Source organism: Rhinatrema bivittatum, chromosome 6 (assembly GCF_901001135.1).
Source record: "Rhinatrema bivittatum chromosome 6, aRhiBiv1.1, whole genome shotgun sequence".
NCBI lineage: Eukaryota > Metazoa > Chordata > Amphibia > Gymnophiona > Rhinatrematidae > Rhinatrema > Rhinatrema bivittatum.
Genome location: NC_042620.1, coordinates 192,181,421 through 192,193,436, shown reverse-complemented (window position 1 = coordinate 192,193,436; position 12,016 = coordinate 192,181,421). Strand labels below are relative to the sequence as shown.

General features: G+C 48.3%; 1 long non-coding RNA gene across 1 annotated transcript; it reads right to left on the bottom strand.

The window, feature by feature from the left end:
* Positions 1 to 969: 969 nt before the first annotated feature.
* On the bottom strand, positions 970 to 2,998 carry LOC115093913. The gene is made up of 3 exons (XR_003857437.1): positions 2,924 to 2,998; positions 1,581 to 1,682; positions 970 to 1,474 (listed from the first exon to the last, which is right to left on the bottom strand). It is a non-coding gene; the product is annotated as an uncharacterized LOC115093913 (long non-coding RNA).
* Between the last annotated feature and the right edge of the window lie 9,018 nt (positions 2,999 to 12,016).

Below are 12,016 nucleotides of genomic sequence, written 5' to 3'. Positions count from 1 at the left end.
CCTTTGCCCTCACTATGTGTGACATAGTGAGGGCAAAGGCGATCGGTGCCATTTTGAGTATTGGCATCGGACGGCGATTTTGAGTCTCAAAATGGCGCCGATCGCCTTGCCCTCACTATGTGTGACATAGTGAGGGCAAAGGCGATCGGTGCCATTTTGAGTATTGGCATCGAATGGCCGGCATGTAGAAGGTCGCTCCCGGACCCCCGCTGGACTTTTGGCAAGTCTTGTGGGGTCAGGAGGCCCCTCAAGCTGGCCAAAAGTCCCTGTGGGTCCAACGGGGGTCCCGGAGCGACCTTCTCCACGCCGGCCTTCCGATGCCAGGACTCAAAATGGCGCCGATAGCCTTTGCCCATACTATGTCACAGGGGCTACCGGTGCCATTGGTCAGCCCCTGTCACATGGTAGGAGCACAAGATGGCGCCGGTGACCACGTGACAGGGGCTGACCAATGGCACCGGTAGCCCCTGTGACACAGGCTATCGGCGCCATAATGAACCGGCAAACGAGTGCAGGGATGGCTTCTGGACTCCCCGCTGGACCACCAGGGAGTTTTGGTAAGTCTTGGGGGGGTCAGGAGGGTGGGGGGGGGGTTTAAATTTTTATTTAGGAAATCCTTTCCCCGTTGACTTTAATGGGAACCGGGGAAACGTATTGACAGATCGACAAAGTATGGAATTCTCCATACTTCCGCATGAAACGGAATCGACCATCCACGAATACGTATCATGAATGCAACGAAAACTTTTTGGCTGCACATCCCTACACTGCATGTAATAAGCATTGATCTCTGGCCAAAATGAATCAGAAAAGGAAATGAGCCAGGGCAAAGAGGTTATTTGAGATTATTTGGGATGAGGCGGGGATCAGGAAAGCCACTAATATTTAATCAAGAAAATCAGTTTAGGTATAATAGTAGTGTCAGCACTGCAGTGTGATTGCTGAAAATGTATTTTCCGACAGAGAGAGAGAAAAAAAATCAGCCTACCTGGTGATGAAAACCTGGGGCTCAGCACTGGACATGCATGCACTACATATAGTTTATGGAACTGGAGATGATGCCAACCTGAACTCTTTGGGTATTGAGAATGTGGGAAAGAGGAGCTCACATCTCTTCCTGAGAAAAGAGGGAAAACAGAGCAGGAGAACATACACCTTCTACCTATGGGATAGGGTATGTGAGTTTGCACCTTCCTTCAAGAACTGGTGGATAGGGGAGCACACACTCCCCTAAGAGGAGATAAGGGAGCACACATAGCACCCTGCAAGAAGAGGGGGAAGGGAAGCACACTCCAGGCCACTCCTTCAGATAATAAGGAGGAAAGAAGAGAAAATACACACCACCCACAAGAAGCAGGGTAAGGAAGGAAGAGGAAAGGGGATCACACATTTCTCATCCCAAAATAAAAAGGCAAAACCAAGAAAAACATACCTTCTAAAAAAAGGAGATAAGGAAACATCCATCGGAGGAGATCTACAAGACAAAAATAGGGAAGAAGAGGAACATACCCCTCCATCAAGAAACAAGGGGAAAGGGAACAGACAGAATTCTCCAGAAGTGGGGGAAAGGGAGCACCTACCTCATCCCATGAAAACGTGACTATCTCGATGGGGGTCTCTTCGTATGGCTCAACCCTGACCTCCAGGTCTGGTTCCCAGGGTCCACTCCAGCAGTACTTAATCTTCAAAACATAAAACATGACTTCTGTTAAATAACTCATACACTGCTCTCCCAAACTCCCAATCCACTCATGTCCCTCCAAAACTGCCCTTAAGCCAAACTTCCCATCAAAACTGCAGCTTAATGATACCTTTCTCCCCCACCCCCTAATAGCTGAAAGTGAGGTAGACATGTCCCCCAAGAACAGAGGGAAAAGGAGTTCACATACTCCCGCCAAAACAGCTGACGTGAGTGACGCATTCAGCTAAATTCAATTGAATGGTGAAACCTCTCAGTCTTGTCTCTTCAGCCATCTTTCTGACTAAGAACATCTAGCCAAATGTTTCAGATGCAGTTCCTAATTCAGCACAATACATCACTCACCTTACACAGTCACTTCCCCACATCCCTTCCTCCCAAACTATCTTCTTCCCAGATACCCCATCTTAAAGTGCCTTTAACCCAAGCTTTACACATCTCCCTTACAAACTACCCTTCATATATTCCCCTCCTTCCCAGTAAATACATTCTAATAAACTTAATGAACACCATTAAACTTTGCACCCAGACATCTCTCTTTAAGATAGCGCTACCTAAGTAACTCAGCATGTCAGCAGAGAAGGCGCTAAGATACAGTGCTCCCCACACAGTGCACCCCACACAGTGCCCCCCACACAGTGCACCCCACACAGAAAAATTAATTTTTCTGATGAAAAGCTGCTTCCTCTGAAATTTCAGGGCTCAGATAGGGCAGTGTCTCATTGGGTCATCAATGTGTGCCAGTAAGTAGTTTTGTGTGTCACTCTTAGCCCTGCATAGGTGGCTCACATAGAGCTGGGCTGGGAAACATGAAAGTGCCAGCGTACAGAGAGCTGCCATGCTACTGTCCAGGGTAGTCCAAGAGGAGTGGGGGATAAATTCCCCTCCAAGGTTCTGGCTGGTCATGGAGGAGTGTGTGTGTATGGGAGGGAAGGATCTCTCTCTGGCGCAACCGGCTGGCAGGGGTTCCTCTATGATGGATACTAGTGGCCATGTTAGGAGTTAAATGTGCTCCTACCACTGCTATGGTGGCAGCGGTGGCATTGTGTACTGGTGCCCCAGACAGACCACCCACCTTGCCAACTCTTTCCAATGGCACTACTGCTATCTGTGCTATGCCTGGTGGATCCCCAGCCCAATCACCCTGAGACCTGATGAAAAGGACTTACAGAAAGTGCTTTGGGAGAGAAAGTGATTTGGGAAAGTGATGTGTCTTTGACCTACCAGTACTAAGTTTGTGTCCTCTGTGCTCCTCTCTTTTTTGTTGGTTTTCTTCTGGATCCGTCTTCTCAAGAATTGAAGTATATAATGCTGCAATAGGAGAAATCCCTGTGTTTGAATCTATTCCAAGGTGTACTCTCTCCGCAATAGATTTCTCTCCTTCCACCCCTAGGGTGCCACAGTATACTTTCTAGACTAATAAGCATTTGGATGGATGACCCCCCTGGGAATGCTAAGTGCACTAAGCTTAAAGATGACAGATTTATTTATTTATTTAAAGCTCTTATATACCGGCATTAGTATGCAAACATCATACCGGTTTACATTGCAACTAATAGACTGAAAATACAATCAACAGGGAGGGGAAATGGGAGAGAGTAATTACAGAGTGCAGAAAGTATTGAAAATTAAAAACATTAAATTTACAAACGGTAACAGGCTAATTACAAAAGTCTATATACAATTTAAGTACCATTTATACGGGGACTGTTCGTGAAGTTAGAAGGGGAGGCGGTAGATGGAGACAATTAATCTGTATAGGCCTGTTGGAAGAGCCAAGTCTTTAATTTCTTTCTGAACTTAGAGTAGCATGGCTCAAGTCTGAGTGTAGTCGGGAGGGAGTTCCATTGTTTAGGGCCTGCAATGGAGAGTGCGCGATCCCTTGTGGCGGAGAGGTGGGCTTTTTTGATAGGAGGTATTGAGAGGGTACCTTTGTTGACAGACCGAATGGGTCGGTCAGAGTGTATGGGGCAAAAAGGTTCATCAAGCCAGTTAGAGTTGTAGGAGTAGATGGATTTGTGAATTATGGTTAAAGTTTTAAAGAGAATGCAGGATGCTATGGGGAGCCAGTGGAGGTCTTTGAGTATGGGAGTAATGTGATCAGCTTTCCGTGAATTAGCAATAACCCTGGCAATAGCATTTTGGAACATTTGTAAGGGTTTCGTGGTGGAGGAGGGTAGTCCGAGGAGGAGGGCATTACAGTAGTCTAGCTTTGAGGAAAGAGTAGCTTAGATGACAGTGCGGAAGTCATGATGGTGGAGGAGGGGTCTAAGTTTCTTTAGAATACTGAGCTTGAAGAAACCTTCTTTGAGGATGGAATTGATCTGTTTTTTTAGATTGAGTTGTTGGTCTAGAATTACCCCAAGGTCTCTTACGGAGGGTTGGGACGATATGGTGTTGAAAGCTGGGTCGTTGGAGATCAGGGGTTTAGGGGGTTGGTGTGGAGAAAGAAGGATCAGCTCTGTTTTGGAAGAGTTTAGGGCAAGGTGGATGTTAGTGAGGAAGTCATTTATAGAGGCAAGACATGTGTTCCAGAATGCAAAGGCATCAGTAAGAGAGTTGTGAATGGGGATGAGGATGAGGATTTGCACATCGTCTGCGTAGAGGTAGAATTTGAGGCCAAGGTCTGTGAGGAGCTGACATAGTGGTGTGAGGTAAATATTGAATAGGGTGGAAGAGAGAAAGGAACCTTGGGGGACACCTTGGGACAGGGGGTAGAGCGCGGATTTGGCGTTTCCTATTTTGACGGCGAACTTTCTGTTGGATAAGTAAGATTTAAACCATAGCAGGGCTAGGCCTGAGATACCTATTTCGGTTAAACTGTTGATGAGGTAGTTGTGATTGATGGTATCAAAGGCGGCTGAGATGTTGAGGAGGGAGAGGAGGCAGCAGTTGCCCTGGTCCATGCCTCTGAGTATGTGATCCGTGAGGGAGAGCAGGAGTGTTTCAGTATTGAGGAATTTGCGGAAACCGTATTGGACAGGATGCAGTATATTATTGTTTTCAAGATATTCTGTAAGTTGGATGTTCACAATCTTTTCCATAATCTTGGAGAGGAAGGGCAGGTTTGAGATCGGGCAGAAGTTGGAAGGGTCTTTGGGGTCTAACGAGGGTTTTTTAAGGAGGGGTTTAACAATCGCTTGTTTGAGGGCATCTGGGACAGAGCCTGAGGAGAGAGAGGAGTTAATAATGTCTGCGATAGGTTTGGCAATAGAGTTTGGGATGGAGAGGAGGGTTTTTGTGGGTATAGTGTCTGAGGGATGAGATGCGGGTCTAAGTTTTCTGAGAATTGATTCCACTTCTTTGGAGGAAGTCAGGTCAAGAGTTTGGAGGGTAGGAATAGAGGAGGCAGGTTGCAGGGGGGGGGGGGGGGGGGGGGTCGTGGGAGATGGGTGTTGAAATCTGAGGAGGATGTTGGTGATTTTTGTGAGGAAGTATTGGGCGATTTCTTCGCTCCTGGCAGTGGCTTCGTTGTCAGGGATGGGGGGCTGGGAGGACTTGGTGAGGTCAGCTACATAATTGAAGAGGGCTTTCGGGTTGTACATATATTCGTGGATCTTAGTGGCATAGAAGTCTCGTTTGGTTTTGAGTGTGGTTATTCTATAATGGTGAAGGGCAGTTTTGTAGCTTGAGGCAAGTTGGGGTGAGGGGGCTTTACGCCAGATTCTCTCTTGCTGCCTAAGAGTACTTTTTAAGGCTCTTAGTTCTGCTGTGTACCAAGGTTGGTGGTTTTTTGTAGATTGTTGTAGTTTTCGTCTGGAGATAGGGCATAGTTTGTCAGCAATTTCAAGGGTTATGCTGACCAGGATGTGATGGCAGTTTCAGGATTGGAGCAGTCAAGGTTTGCAGAAGCGTTGGAGATTGCAAGTGCAAGTTCATCTCCTGAGCAGGGTTTCCTGAATGCAATAGTAGTGTTGCTTGTAGGGGTGGGGATAGTGGGAGAGGTGAGTGGTGAGTGGTAGGGAGAATTCTATGAGGAAGTGGTCTGACCAGGGTACAGGGGAGCAGGTGGGGGGGGGGGGGGGGGGGGGTGGGAAGGTAGAAAACAGTGGTTAATGAAAATGAGGTCAAGGGAGTGTCCAGCTTGATGAGTTGGGGAGGTGATAATTTGTCTGAGACCTATTGCTTGGAGAGCGGTGAGGAATGTATCGCAAGAGGGGGTGAGGGGGGTGGCATCAACATGGAGATTGAAATCTCCTAGTAAGATGGATGGGATTTCAATGTTGATGTTGGCAGAAATTAATTCAATTAATGGGGAAGGATCCCGTTCGATGGAGCCAGATGGGGCATATATAAGGCAGATCTGTAGCGTGGGGGATTTGAAAAGGCCAATTTCTAGTTTGGGGGGTGAGGTAGAGTGAGTGAGTTTGAGATTGAGATGCTTCTTGAAGGCTAGGAGGATGCCACCTCCTCTTTTTTTTTGGTCTCGGGATGGATAGGATTTCATAAGAATGAGACGGTAGCTGGTTAAGGAGGACTGTATCAGTTTCTCTGAGCCAGGTTGCCGTGATTGCACAGATATCTGGTTTGCAGTCGGTGAGGACGTCGTTTAGAATAGGGGTTTTCTTGGAGAGGGATTGGGCATTGAACAGTATAATTGAGAGGGTTGTGAGTCCTAGAATTTGGTTAAAGGGGGTCGTAAGGATGGGAAGGAGGGACTTGTATGTGGGGGATGGTAGGAGGTGGGGGCGTCTGTTATGAGGGAAGTGAATGGGGTGGATGTGGTGAGTGGTCATGGTGGTCATAGTGGCGAAGGAGTAAGGGAGGGAGAAGGGGGAGAGTTGGGTTGGATGGGGTCCAGTTAAGTGTAAGGATGGGGTCCAGTTAAGTGTAAGGCCTACGCAGGGCAGGGTTTGCAGTTTCAATGTGTCTAGCTGGGAGATTAAACAATGCAGATTAAACAATGCAATTTCAATTTGTCTAGCTGGGAGATAGAGCATAATGCAGGTTATAATACTTACAGTTGGGTGTGAGGGGTGATGCAGATGTTTAGCAGATGGGCAGGGGCGGGATGTTTGTTGGGAGCCAGGATGGTGGATACAGGGAGGAGGGAAACCTGTAGGTAGATGAGGTTTAGGTGAGTGCAGGGAGGAGTAGTCCTATGGATGGGGATGTGTGGCGAGCTCCTGTGAGGGTGGATATAAGTTCTTTTAGGGGACGCCAACTCACTCTACAGTTCCTGGACCCAGATGGGTCTTGGCTGCAGGGCTGGCTGGCAGCGATTCTTCCAGACAAAGGACTGGGTAAGCCCGGTGGGGCGACGGTGTCGTTTGCGTAGGTCTAGTTTAGAAAGCAGTGGTCATCGCTGCTTCACAGCAGGTTGGAATAGAGGTGCTGTTGCGGTTGATTCAGTTGAGTTGTCTTGTATGGATCGATGAAGGAAGTGGCGGTGACTTGGAGAGGTCCTTCAGTGCTGCCCGAAGGGGTGCACAAAGGGGCGGGCCCCTTTGTCACGCTCCTTCGGCGCGCGACGAGCAGCACACGGCGCCGGAGCTTCAGCGGGATTTAAAGAGCCTCAGGGCCCTTCGCGGTTGGCTGCTGGTTTGGGGGGCGGGCCTTCTCGACGGTCAAGGCAGCGGCAGGACGGCGCTGTGTGCCGCATGGATGGGCCCGGACCCAGCGAAGGTAAGAGCGAGATTAATGGCCTTACCCCGATGGGTCTGTGGCGCCGATCGCGCAGGCCTTCGCTCGAGCCGGTTGCCGTGTAGAAGAGGGAGATCGCCGAAGCTTCAGCGGGATTTAAAGAGCCTCAGGGCCCTTCGCGGTTGGCTGCTGGTTTGGGGGGCGGGCCTTCTCAACGGTCGGGGCGGCGGCAGGACGGCGCTGTGTGCCGCGTGGTCGGTCCCAGACCCAGCGAAGGTAAGAGCGAGATTAATGGCCTTACCCCGATGGGTCTGTGGCGCCGATCGCGCAGGCCTTCTTCGAGCCGGTTGCCGTGTAGAAGAGAGAGATCGCCGGAGCTTCAGTGGGATTTAAAGAGCCTCAGGGCCCTTCGCGGTTGGCTGCTGGTTTGGGGGGCGGGCCTTCTCGACGGTCGGGGCAGCAGCAGGACGGCGCTGTGTGCCGCGTGGTCGGGCCGGACCCAGCGAAGGTAAGAGCGAAATTAATGGCCTTAATGAGACCATTGGGACAGTTAATTTGATTGTTGGGCCTGACTGTCTATACTCAGGTGCCTATGTTGTGCCTATTACAAAGAACTATTCTGCTGTGATGGAACCGGTTAATCTGGGCATTAAGGAGATTGCCAGTTGGCACTAAAAGAGCATATTGGTACCTATTGATAAAAAAACAAACAAACAAAACTGACATTTTTAAAATAGGTGGCCCAGATCAGATTGTTCAGCCTCTGTCATGGCTGCCTGAGGATCATGTGGTTCCATGCTCATAGGATGTCAAGAACGTCGGCGTGAATTTGAATTCTAATCTGGAAAGAGAGCATGGAGCTGAGCTGTGGATGTTAGATGCTGAGGGCCTGGCATTCCTGGCAGCCGATCAATCTGTGGACTGAGAATATTTTGTGTTTGTCTTCATCCCTAGTTTGTTTTATTTGTTTCTTGTATTCTGTTTTATTAAATGTATTGTTTTTATGGCAGTTGCTCACCACTTTGGGTGGTCTTTTAATTAGGATCAGAGAAGTAGTGCATACATTTTCAAGTAAATAAAAAATGTATTTTTTTCAAGTTTGTATTCAAGTAATTTTGCTGCTAGGCTGTCCCCTCCTCAGACAATAAGCAAAGCCATTTCCACAGGTAAAATGCTGGTTAACCATGTCAATAGGCTTTTTTGATTATTGCCCACCCTCTACACAGGTAAAAGTACCTGCATATGGCAACAGCTTGGAAACTTTCGCCCATGTATGTTTGAAGGCTTTCTTGGGGCAGAATTCAGTTGGAGGAAGTCACTTATATGAATAATATTGAATAGTCAAAATGAATCCATATATATTTGCCTTCAAAATGTACCCGCACAAAAAGCAGGTGAAAATTTCTGCAGATACTTTTCTATGGGGACAATAATCAAAGCAAAAGTGTTAGGGTTCCTGGCCGCATGAGACCGCGGCCGGGTCCCCTCACCTGGATGGGTAGGAAGCCCATGCCGGCTTCTCCTCCTGGCATGGGCTTCCTGCCAACTCCTCCTGCCCAAACGCCACAGCCGCGGCCTGCTCTCGCGGCACCTCCACACGCTACCAATGCTCAGCTCCTTCTCCGGCCTCCTAGGAGAATTTAAAGGGCCAGCGGCGGGAAAACTCTCCTCATCCCGAGGAGATGACGTCAGACGTGCTGGGTATTTATACCCGGCCCTGCCACCACCACTCCTCAGCAACGGGTGCAGAGTAGAACTAGGACATTCCCCGTACAATTCACCATACAAAAAAGATATTTCTGGTATCATCTCAGTAACAGCAACATAAACTCTCTCTCCTACCAGGCACAATAGCCCTCCTTATGAAAAGACAGTAATTTACCACCAATTCATGTCCTACTGAGATAACACAACAAGTAAGATTGATACAAATGCTTACATGCTAGCAAAATACCTCACCAAGGTCACACACATAGAATCAACCTTCTCCAAGTACAGAAAGACCGCAAATTATAAGTATGGAGACACAAACTGGAATGGAAACCCAAAAAGGCCACTCTGCATGCAGTGCAAAACTGGAAACAGAAATCTAGCATCTAACAGATTTCCCAGGATCTGCAATAATGCACACAAACTAATCCGCACAAAGTTACACCTGCATTATGAAATGCACTCAAACAGTAACAGCCCTACATATCAAAAGGCAATGCTACAAATATTTAACTAGGCCAGGGCTTCCCAAACTGCTGGTGTGAGATATGAAACAGGGTATACTGAAAATTTGTACATAAAAATAGTATGGGCCAGATTTTAGTACCTACGCGCAGGCACAGATTTGTGCACGCAACCCGGCGCGCACAAATCGACGCCTGATTTTATAACAGGCGCGCGCGCCCACGCGTTTGTTATAAAATCCGGGGTCGGCGCGCGCAAGGGGGTGCACACTTGTGCACCTTGCGTGCGCCGAGCCCTAGGGGAGCCCCGATGGCTTTCCCTGTTCCCTCCGAGACTGCTCCGAAATTGGAGCGGCCTCAGAGGGAACTTTCCTTCCATCTCCCCCCACCTCCCCCTCCCTAACCCGCCTCCCAGCCCTACTTAAAACCCCCCCTAACCTTTGTTTGGCAAGTTGCACCTGCCTCCAGGCAGGCATAGGTTACGCGCACCAGCCGAGTGCCAGCGAGCGATCCCCCAGCCTAGAGGCCCTACGGAGGCCTCTGGCCTCTCCCCCGGACCGCCCTAGACTGCCCACGCCCCGCCTCTTTTTTCAAGCCCTGGGACATACGCGCGTCCCGGGGCTTGCGCGCATCGCCGGGCCCTATGCAAAATAGGCTCGGCCCACGTAGGGCTTTTAAAATCTGCCCCTACGTGCACAAATAAGAGCTGCCTGAGACAGCAACCAATGGCAGACGTGACATTGGTCTGAAATGGTCCATCTAACCACTTAACCTCCATCTGTACACTGCATTAGGCTATAGAATGTGTATAGGGATTTGCACCTTTAAGCCTTGATTTTGTCTTGCAGTGTCATTTAATGAGACTTGCTGAGAGTACAGACCTTTTGCTTCCAGTTTTTTGGTTTGCCTGTTGCAGAAAACCATGGAGGCAACATTTATTTCCTTTGGAGAGGGTAAATCTAAAACTTTGCTCCTAGGCTTAAGGCCTTGCTTCTTTTGGAAGTGCCCTTTGGAGGAATCATGAAGACAACAGAAGAACAGCCTGCCTCTTGGAAGTCTCATCATTTATGTTAATTTCAAAGAACTGAGTAAGTGACTATCTTGTTACTGATGAACTGTGCTGGATTTTGCCAGTTATGAATTCCCTGTGCTGAGGGATCTTCTGTGCTTGAGGGCATTTTGCTTTTTGCTACTGACGGCTGGTTTACTCTGGAAGCCTGTAGAAACAGTTGAACTTGTTAAGGATACTCCTGTTTGTTAAATTTTGGTGTGATTGGAGTCATCACTTCATCTCGTGGACTGAGCTCTTTGTTCCAAGGTTTGGGTTCACAAGAGGTAGAAGTGTGCCTGTGAACTTTTACTAGTCAGAAGAAGCAATTTCACTTAGGGGGCTAGCAAGTTCAACCACAGAGGGGATAATTTCCCTATCCAGTAAAGAAAAATCTTTGAGCCAAGTCTACTATATCATCTGTTTGATCATTTTCAAAGAATCCCAGTGAAAGGTTTCTACCCCCTAGCAACCGTTTTTTTTTATGTACCTTAGTCTGGTTTATAGATGTAATAAGAATGACAAGTAAAAGTACTTACACTCCATACGGGATATCCAGCTGACTGCTGGAGTTTGGGAAGGCCATGCAGAGCTGGTATCCCTGTGATGATCTCTGCAAGCTGTGGGGAGACAAAAAGACATGTTAAGGGCTTAGTATCATGAAAAGGTTAAAAGGGTTTAATCACCAACTCTGTCTGAAGACACTGACTTGCACATACATCTGTTTGTTTACTCTAGCCCCATGATCCAACCACAATCTCTCTCACTCTCATCCCTTCAACCAGCATAGGTCGAAGCAGGCCAGCAACTCTCACCCTCTGTGACCAGTCCCATTGAAACACATTCCATACTCTTTGGGGTAGATAGTGAGAGGCCAGTCGGCAAAGTAATTAAGGGGGGTCAGTCTCTAACGCTATCGCACGCGAAAAGGGATAGCTTGGGGCGGAGTCGGCCCCAGAAGAGGAGGAGTCAGGGCAGCACAAGGGCCGACGCTGCAGATACATCGCTGGCGGCGAAAGGTAAGATTCCTTATCGCCGCCAGTTTTGCGCCAAATAACTATACCTCTTATGGTGTAGTTATTTGGTGTGAAAGCCGGCAGCGATCGCATCGCGGAGGAGGGATCGCTGCCAGCTATCGCAGGACCAACCCCTGCCCTCTGTTACCGCCAGATTCTCTAAGGTCTGTGACCTTAGAGAATTCAGGCCTTAGCTAGATAACACTTTTCTGTCTAAGTAGCACCAGCCTGATCCACTTTTAGCTGGCTATCTAGATAACCATATAATAGGGTCATTTATCAAAATGCTATAAGGTTTTTTCACATGTGAAAAGCACCCTTAACACATGCAATAGCACCATAACATATGGTGTGATACAAACACCAGGAGAGGGAGAGGGAGAGAGCCATAATATCCCAACACTAGATAGGTATTTATATCTCTATGGGAGGCCCACCTAGTAACTTGAGGTGAGGTTTAGGTATTAGTGTAGGGGTTAGGGGCCACTTTGACATT